Source organism: Triticum aestivum, chromosome 1B (assembly GCF_018294505.1).
Source record: "Triticum aestivum cultivar Chinese Spring chromosome 1B, IWGSC CS RefSeq v2.1, whole genome shotgun sequence".
Lineage (NCBI taxonomy): Eukaryota > Viridiplantae > Streptophyta > Magnoliopsida > Poales > Poaceae > Triticum > Triticum aestivum.
The window spans coordinates 618,812,703-618,822,306 of record NC_057795.1 but is presented as its reverse complement, the minus strand read 5'-3'; the positions used below and the strand labels follow the sequence as shown (position 1 = coordinate 618,822,306).

The 9,604-nt window shown below is 46.6% G+C and overlaps 1 long non-coding RNA gene across 2 annotated transcripts; it reads right to left on the bottom strand.

Annotated features, from left to right (window-relative positions):
* Window positions 1–7,727: 7,727 nt before the first annotated feature.
* On the bottom strand, window positions 7,728–9,347 carry LOC123097245 (uncharacterized). Of its 2 annotated transcripts, XR_006446918.1 has the most exons (3): window positions 8,719–9,347; window positions 8,425–8,628; window positions 7,728–7,763 (listed from the first exon to the last, which is right to left on the bottom strand). It is a non-coding gene; the product is annotated as an uncharacterized lncRNA (long non-coding RNA). The 2 variants fall into 2 exon arrangements; XR_006446923.1 differs by having other exon boundaries at window positions 7,728–8,628.
* Window positions 9,348–9,604: the final 257 nt, after the last annotated feature.

Below are 9,604 nucleotides of genomic sequence, written 5' to 3'. Positions count from 1 at the left end.
ATTTTCACGAATGGAGTTGAAGAGACGCTTGATGTGCCTGGTCTTCTTGTGAAACCTGGGCTCCTTGGCAAGGGCAATAGCTCCAGTGTTGTCACAGAAGAGAGTGATCGGCCCCGACGCATTGGGTATGACTCCTAGGTATGTGATGAACTCATTCATCCATATTGCTTCATGTGCTGCCTCCGAGGCTTCCATGTACTCCGCTTCACATGTAGATCCCGCCACGACGCTCTGCTTGCAGCTGCACCAACTTACTGCCCCACCATTCAAAATATACATGTATCCGGTTTGTGACTTAAAGTCATCCAGATCTGTGTCGAAGCTAGCGTCGACGTAACCCTTTACGACGAGCTCTTCATCACCTCCATAAACGAGAAACTTATCCTTAGTCCTTTTCAGGTACTTCAGGATATTCTTGACCGCTGTCCAGTGTTCCATGCCGGGATTACTTTGGTACCTTCCTACCAAACTTACAGCAAGGTTTACATCAGGTCTGGTACACAACATGGCATACATAATAGACCCTATAGCCAAGGCATAGGGGATGACACTCATCTTTTCTCTATCTTCTGCCGTGGTCAGGCATTGAGCCGAGCTCAATTTCACACCTTGCAACACAGGCAAGAACCCCTTCTTGGACTGATCCATATTGAACTTCATCAATATCTTATCAAGGTATGTGCTTTGTGAAAGACCTATGAGGCGTCTCGATCTATCTCTATAGATCTTGATGCCTAATATGTAAACAGCTTCTCCAAGGTCCTTCATTGAAAAACATTTATTCAAGTAGGCCTTAATGTTATCCAAAAGTTCTATATCATTTCCCATCAAAAGTATGTCATCTACATACAATATGAGAAATGCTACAGAGCTCCCACTCACTTTCTTGTAAATGCAGGCTTCTCCATAAGTCTGCATAAACCCAAACGCTTTGATCATCTCATCAAAGCGAATGTTCCAACTCCGAGATGCTTGCACCAGCCCATAAATGGATCGCTGGAGCTTGCATACCTTGTTAGCATTCTTAGGATCGACAAAACCTTCTGGCTGCATCATATACAGTTCTTCCTTAAGATAGCCGTTAAGGAATGCCGTTTTGATGTCCATTTGCCATATCTCATAATCATAGTATGCGGCAATTGCTAACACGATTCAGACGGACTTCAACTTTGCTACGGGAGAGAAAGTCTCATCGTAGTCAACCCCTTGAACTTGCCGATAACCCTTAGCGACAAGTCGAGCTTTATAGATGGTAACATTACCATTCGGGTCCGTCTTCTTCTTAAAGATCCATTTGTTTTCTATCGTTCGTCGATCATCGAGCAAGTCTGTCAAAGTCCACACTTTGTTTTCATACATGGATCCTATCTCGGATTGCATGGCTTCAAGCCATTTGTTGGAATCTAGGCCCGCCATTGCTTCTTAGTTTGAAGGTTCACCGTTGTCTAACAACATGATTTCCAGGACAGGGTTGCCATACCACTCTGGTGTGGAACGTGTCCTTGTGGACCTACGAAGTTCAGTAGTAACTTGATCCGAAGTACCTTCATCATCATCATTAATTTCCTCTCTAGTCGGTGCAGGCACCACAGGAACATCTTCCTGAGCTGCGCTACTTATCGGTTCAAGAGGTAGTACTTCATCAAGTTCCACTTTCCTCGCACTTACTTCTTTCGAGAGAAACTCTTTCTCCAGAAAGGACCCGTTCTTGGCAACAAAGATCTTGCCTTCGGATCTAAGGTAGAAGGTATACCCAATGGTTTCCTTAGGGTATCCTATGGAGACGCATTTTTCCGACTTGGGTTCGAGCTTATCAGGTTGAAGTTTCTTGACATAAGCATCACATCCCCAAACTTTTAGAAACGACAGCTTAGGTTTCTTCCCAAACCATAATTCATACGGTGTCGTCTCAACGGATTTAGACGGTGCCCTATTTAAAGTGAATGTAGCTGTCTCTAGAGCGTATCCCCAAAATGATAGCGATAAATCGGTAAGAGACATCATAGACCGCACCATATCCAATAAAGTGCGATTACGATGTTCAGACACACCGTTACACTAAGGTGTTCTAGGTGGCGTGAGTTGTGAAACGATTCCACATTTCCTTAAGTGCGTACCAAATTCGTGACTTAAATATTCTCCTCCACGATCTGATCGTAAGAACTTTACTTTTCGGTCACGTTGATTCTCTACCTCATTCTGAAATTCCATGAACTTTTCAAAGGTCTCAGGCTTGTGTTTCATCAAGTAAACATACCCATATCTACTTAAGTCATCAGTGAGGGTGAGAACATAACGATAGCCACCACGAGCCTCAACGCTCATTGGACCGCACACATCAGTATGTATAATTTCCAGTAAGTTGGTTGCTCGCTGCATTGTTTCCGAGAACGAAGTCGTGGTCATTTTACCCATGAGGCATGGTTCACACGTGTCAAATGATTCGAAATCAAGAGACTCCAAAAGTCCATCTGTATGGAGCTTCTTCATGCGTTTGACACCAATGTGACCAAGGTGGCAGTGCCACAGATATGTGGGACTATCATTATCAATCTTACATCTTTTGGTATTCACACTATGAATATGTGTAACATCACGTTCGAGATTCATTAAGAATAAACCATTGACCAGCGGGGTATGACCGTAAAACGTATCTCTCATATAAATAGAACAACCATTATTCTCGGATTTAAATGAGTAGCCATCTCGTATTAAACGAGATCCAGATACAATGTTCATGCTCAAAGTTGGCACTAAATAACAATTATTGAGGTTTAAAACTAATCCTGTAGGTAAATGTAGAGGTAGCGTGCCGACGGCGATCACATCGACCTTGGAACCATTCCCGACGCGTATCGTCACCTCGTCCTTATCCAGTCTCCGCTTATTCCGCAGCTCCTATTTTGAGTTACAAATATGAGCAACCGCACCGGTATCAAATACCCAGGAGCTACTACGAGTACTGGTAAGGTACACATCAATTACATGTATATCACATATACCTTTAGTGTTGCCGGCCTTCTTGTCCGCTAAGTATTTGGGGCAGTTCTGCATCCAGTGTCCACTTCCCTTGCAATAAAAGCACTCAGTCTCAGGTTTGGGTCCATTCTTTGGCTTCTTCCCGGCAACTGGCTTACCGGGCGTGGCAACTCCCTTACCGTCCTTCTTGAAGTTCTTCTTACCCTTGCCTTTCTTGAAACTAGTGGTTTTATTGACCATCAACACTTGATGTTCCTTTTTGATTTCCACCTCCACTGATTTCAGCATTGAAAATACTTCAGGAATAGTTTTCACCATCCCCTGCATATTGTAGTTCTTCAAAAAGCTCTTGTAGCTAGGTGGGAGCGACTGAAGGATTCTGTCAATGACCGCCTCATCCGGGAGGTTAATGTCCAGCTGGGACAAGCGGTTGTGCAACCCAAACATTTTGAGTATGTGCTCACTGACAGAACTAATTTCCTCCATCTTACAACTGTAGAACTTGTGGGAGACTTCATATCTCTTGACCCGGGAATGAGCTTGGAAAACCATTTTCAGCTCTTCGAACATCTCATATGCTCCGTGTTGCTCAAAACGCTTTTGGAGCCCTGGTTCTAAGCTGTAAAGCATGCCGCACTGAACGAGGGAGTAATCATCAGCACGCGACTGCCAAGCGTTCATAATGTCTTGGTTCTCTGGGATGGGTGCTTCACCTAGCGGTGCTTCTAGGACATATGCTTTCTTGGCAGCTATGAGGATGATCCTCAGGTTCCGTACCGAGTCCGTATAGTTGCTGCCATCATCTTTCAGCTTGGTTTTCTCTAGGAACGCGTTGAAGTTGAGGTTGACATGAGCGTGGGCCATTTGATCTACAAGACAATTTGCAAAGATTTTTAGACTAAGTTCATGATAATTAAGTCCATCTAATCAAATTATTTAATGAACTCTCACTCAGATTAGACATCCCTCTAGTCATCTAAGTGATACATGATCCGACTCAACTAGACCGTGTCCGATCATCACGTGAGACGGACTAGTCATCATCGGTGAACATCTCCATGTTGATCGTATCTTCCATACGACACATGTTCGACCTTTCGGTCTCTTGTGTTCCGAGGCCATGTCTGTACATGCTAGGCTCATCAAGTCAACCTAAGTGTTTTGCATGTGTAAATCTGTCTTACACCCGTTGTATGTGGATGTTGGAATCTATCACACCCGATCATCACGTGGTGCTTCGAAACAACGAACTTTCGCAATGGCACACAGTTAGGGGGAACACTTTTTCAAAATTATTATGAGGGATCATCTTATTTACTACCGTCGTTCTAAGCAAATAAGATGCAAAAACATGATAAACATCACATGCAATCAAATAGTGACATGATATGGCCAATATCATATTGCTCCTTTGATCTCCATCTTCGGGGCGCCATGATCATCTTCGTCACCGGCATGACACCATGATCTCCATTATCATGATCTCCATCATCGTGTCTCCATGAAGTTGTTCGCCAACTATTACTTCTGCTACTATTGCTAACGGTTTAGCAATAAAGTAAAGTAATTACATGACGTTTATTCATTGACACGCAGGTCATACAATAATTAAGACAACTCCTATGGCTCCTGCCGGTTGTCATACTCATCGACATGCAAGTCGTGATTCCTATTACAAGAACATGATCAATCTCATACATCACATATATATCATTCATCACAACCTTTTTGGCCATATCACATCACAAGGCATATGCTGCAAAAACAAGTTAGACGTCCTCTAATTGTTGTTGCAAGTTTTTACGTGGCTGCAATAGGGTTCTAGCAAGAACGTTTCATACCTACGTAAAAACCACAACGTGATATGCCAATTTCTATTTACCCTTCATAAGGACCCTTTTCATCGAATCCGATTGGACTAAAGTGGGAGAGACAGACACCCGCTAGCCACCTTATGCAACTAGTGCATGTCAGTCGGTGAAACCTGTCTCACATAAGCGCACGTGTAAGGTCGGTCCGGGCCGCTTCATCCCACGATGCCACCGAAACAAGATAAGACTAGTAGTGGCAAGAAAATTAACAACATCTACGCCCACAACAAGATTGGGTTCTACTCGTGCATAGAAACTACGCATAGACCTAGCTCATGATGCCACTGTTGGGGAACGTTGCAGAAAATAAAAAAATTCTACGCTTCACCAAGATCAATCTATGGAGTCATCTAGCAACGAGAGAGAGGAGTGCATCTACATACCCTTGTAGATCACGAGCGGAAGCGTTCAAGAGAACGGGGTTGAGGGAGTCGTACTCGTCATGATCCAAATCACCGAAGATCCTAGTGCCGAACGGACGGCACCTCCGCGTTCAACAGACGTACGGTTGGGGAAGATGTCTCCTCCTTCTTGATCCAGCAAGGGGGGAGGAGAGGTTGATGGAGATCCAGCAGCACGACGGCGTGGTGGTGGAAGTAGCAGCGATCTCGGCAGGGCTCCGCCAAGCTCAGCGAGAGGGAGAGGTGTTACGGGGGGAGAGGGGGCGCCAAGGACTAGGGTGTGGCTGCCCTCCCTCCCCCCTCTTTATATAGGGGCCCTAGGGGGTGCGCCGGCCCCCTAGAGATCCCATCTCAAGGGGGGGCGGCCAAGGGGGGGGACTTGCCCCCCAAGCCAAGTGGGGCGCCTCCCACCATAGGGTTTCCAACCCTAGGCGCAGGGGGAGGCCCAAGGGGGGCGCACCAGCCCACCAGGGGCTGGTTCCCTTCCCACTTAAGCCCATGGGGCCCTCCGGGATAGGTGGCCCCACCCGGTGGACCCCCGGGACCCTTCAGGTGGTCCCGGTACAATACCTGTGACCCCCGAAACTTTCCTGGTGGCCGAAACTGGACTTCCTATATACAATTCTTCACCTCCGGACCATTCCGGAACTCCTCGTGACGTCCGGGATCTCATCCGGGACTCCAAACAACTTTCGGGTTACCGCATACTAATATCTCTACAACCCTAGCGTCACCGAACCTTAAGTGTGTAGACCCTACGGGTTCAGGAATCACGCAGACATGACCGAGACAGCTCTCTGGCCAATAACCAACAACGGGATCTGGATACCCATGTTGGCTCCCACATGTTCCACGATGATCTCATCGAATGAACCACGATGTCGAGGATTCAAGTCCAGCAAGGGGGAAGGAGATGTTGATGATGATGGCTCCAGCAGCAGCACAACGGCGTGGTGGTGGTGAAACAGCAGCACTCCGGCAGGGCTTCGCCAAGCACGTGACGGAGGAGGAAGAGGTGTAGCAGGGGGAGGGAGGCGCTAGAACTTCAGGGTGCGGCTGCCCCCTCCCCCCTCCCTTTATATAGGCCCCCGGGGGGGCGCCGGCCCTGGGAGATCCAATCTCCCAAGGGGGGCGGCGGCCAAGGGGGGTGGAGTACCCCCCAAGGCAAGTGGGGCGCCCCCCACCCTAGGGTTTCAACCCTAGGCGTAGGGGGTGGGCCAAGGGGGGCGCACCAGCCCACTATGGGCTGGTTCCCCTCCCCACTTCAGCCCTTGGGGCCCTCCGGGACAGGTGGCCCCACCCGGTGGACCCCCGGGACCCTTTCGGTGGTCCCGGTACAATAACGGGCGACCCCGAAACTTTCCCGATGGCCGAAATGTCACTTCCTATATATAATTCTTCACCTCCGGACCATTCCGGAACTCCTCGTGACGTCCGGGATCTCATCCGGGACTCCGAACAACATTCGGTATGCTGCATACTCATATTCATACAACCCTAGCGTCACCGAACCTTAAGTGTGTAGACCCTACGGGTTCGGGAGACACGTAGACATGACCGAGACGGCTCTCGGGCAATAACCAACAGCGGGATCTGGATACCCATGTTGGCTCCCACATGCTCCTCGATGATCTCATCGGATGAACCACGATGTCGAGGATTCGAACAACCCCGTATACAATTCCCTTTGTCAATCGGTACGTTACTTGCCCGAGATTCGATCGTCGGTATCTCAATACCTCGTTCAATCTCGTTACCGGCAAGTCACTTTACTCGTACCGTAATGCATGATCCCGTGACAAAACACTTGGTCACATTGAGCTCATTATGATGATGCATTACCGAGTGGGCCCAGAGATACCTCTCTGTCATACGGAGTGACAAATCCCAGTCTCGATCCATGTCAACCCAACAGATACTTTCGGGGATACCTGTAGTATACCTTCATAGTCACCCAGTTACGTTGTGACGTTTGGTACACCCAAAGCACTCCTACGGCATCCAGGAGTTACACGATCTCATGGTCTAAGGAAATGATACTTGACATTGGAAAAGCTCTAGCAAACAAACTACACGATCTTGTGCTATGCTTAGGATTGGGTCTTATCCATCACATCATTCTCCTAATGATGTAATCCCATTATCAATGACATCCAATGTTCATAGTCAGGAAACCATGACTATCTGTTGATCAACGAGCTAGTCAACTAGAGGCTCACTAGGGACATGTTGTGGTCTATGTATTCACACATGTATTACGATTTTCGGATAACACAATTATAGCACCAATAATAGACAATTATCATGAACAAAGAAATATAATAATATTCTTTTATTATTGCCTCTAGGGCATATTTCCAACACCAGGTTCCCAAGTGTTATTCTTGTACAAGCCCAATCTAATTAGGTTCTGAAAATTATCAAGTTCTGATAGGATCGACCGTTGATTTTTGTGTGCGCATGTAAAGCATACAGATAGTCAAAACAACTGTATTGCATTGAAATGAATAATCTGTAACATTAAACAGAAAACCACAAATATGTCAGGCCTAAATTTCATGAAAGAAACTCTACTGAAATTTAGGACAGTAAAAAAATACACCATCAGGAAAAATGGAAATGGATCCTACATTCTTTCAAAATAGATATGTTAGTAATTTAGTTCACAATGTCCTGAACAAATTTTAGGAGGACATGATGAAGGACAGAAAATATTATCCTATCTACTTGTTTCACCTAAGATGGCATACTTGTATAACACTAAAGTGGAAGCTATGGTTAATTAGCTCCTTTTATGAGTAAATATCTTAAGATTCGTTAGTCATCGGAGAGGATGAAACCATGAACCTTATATTAGTTTCTGTTTTCGAGTCTATATTTACCTGCTACCGCTTTTCACAGAACAATTCTACATGCTACCGACTCATAAATCCTTTAGCTTAATTAGCATTGGTTGTAGTACAAGTAAACAGTTACTTACACAGCTTAACACATAAGCTTTGAACGGACAAAAGTACCAAACTGAATAAGTTGAAAGTCAAACAATTTTTCACATGGAGGCTGGAACATATGCCATTCTCAGATCTTGATCAAAAACAAAGAATTGGTATTCACCATCTTTATCAAATGTAAGAACTGATCGGATACTACAAAATAAGAGTTGATCTGCTCACCTTGGGACAACAATCTCCACGACACGTACGCTTAAGGAAGAACACATGGAGATCTACCCAAGCATGATGATGAATATTTTGTGCTGCTAGAGTAGAGAGGGTGAGAGAAGAGTGGCCGGAGAGGAAGCATATATACACGCATCAGTTGGAAACTGAAGTGTACAGATGAGACGTCGCCCCTAGGCATGATTGCCTGCTTGAAAACTGAAGTATGATTGTGTTAATTAAGGCTGGGTGGAGCAGTTTCCAGGAGATAATGCGCCATCATCACCCGCGTCCCCCACACCTTCATACCTTGCAGGCTGATCGGCCGACGGCTGGATCGACCGACCCTCGGTTGACAAGCATCCGGCGTTTATGCTCGATCCCCTCACACTGGATTCACTCATGAGTGGATCGTAGGCTGGATTCGCTCGCGCGTCGGTTCGATCCAACAGCAGGTCGCCTGCTTCGCCTTGATAGAGCGGCCGCCGCATCCGCTCTCATTCGACCACCCGTCACATCCTCTCAACCGCCCTTGATTCGTTCTCGTGTGGCGAGTTTTTTCCTTTCACAGAAGGGGAGCGCTTGTAGGAGAGGGCCTTCGCCGCATTGGGCCGAGCAGGAAAAAAAAGGCCCAATTAACCACCGGGCTCTAAAATAGCTACGTGAGTAGCTGCCCTTGCAATGTTAGGCCCAGTTCGCGGCAAAGGTAGTATCAACTTTAGATCGGACGGCCAGAAACATTTAACAAATGAAATCAAACGGCCAAAAACGGCTAAATCATGGGAGGGCAAGAATTGGGCTCAGTTTTACTGTTTTTAATCTCTCGACGAAGAAAGAAAAAGTCAGAGCGGAGGGAGGCGATTAATATGGCAATTAATCAATATAAGTATTGGGGTCTCGGTCTGGGTTAAGAGCATATCCAGCCATTCGCCCCCCCCCCCCCCCCCCCCCCCCCCGGGCGCATAAAAATCGCCCCCTGGGGGCGAGCCGGCGATTCTTTCGGCGCTGGGGGCGGTTTTGCGTCCAGTCGTCGCCCCCAGTCGCCGATTTTGGCCCACTTTTGAAGCCCCATTTCGGCGAAAAAGGCCCATATGGGCGAGAATAGGCCCATATTTGGCGTGGTTCGCCATGGCTCGGCGTTCAATTATCAACATAAATAATTTTTTATCACATATTTCATCACAGAAAATTCAAG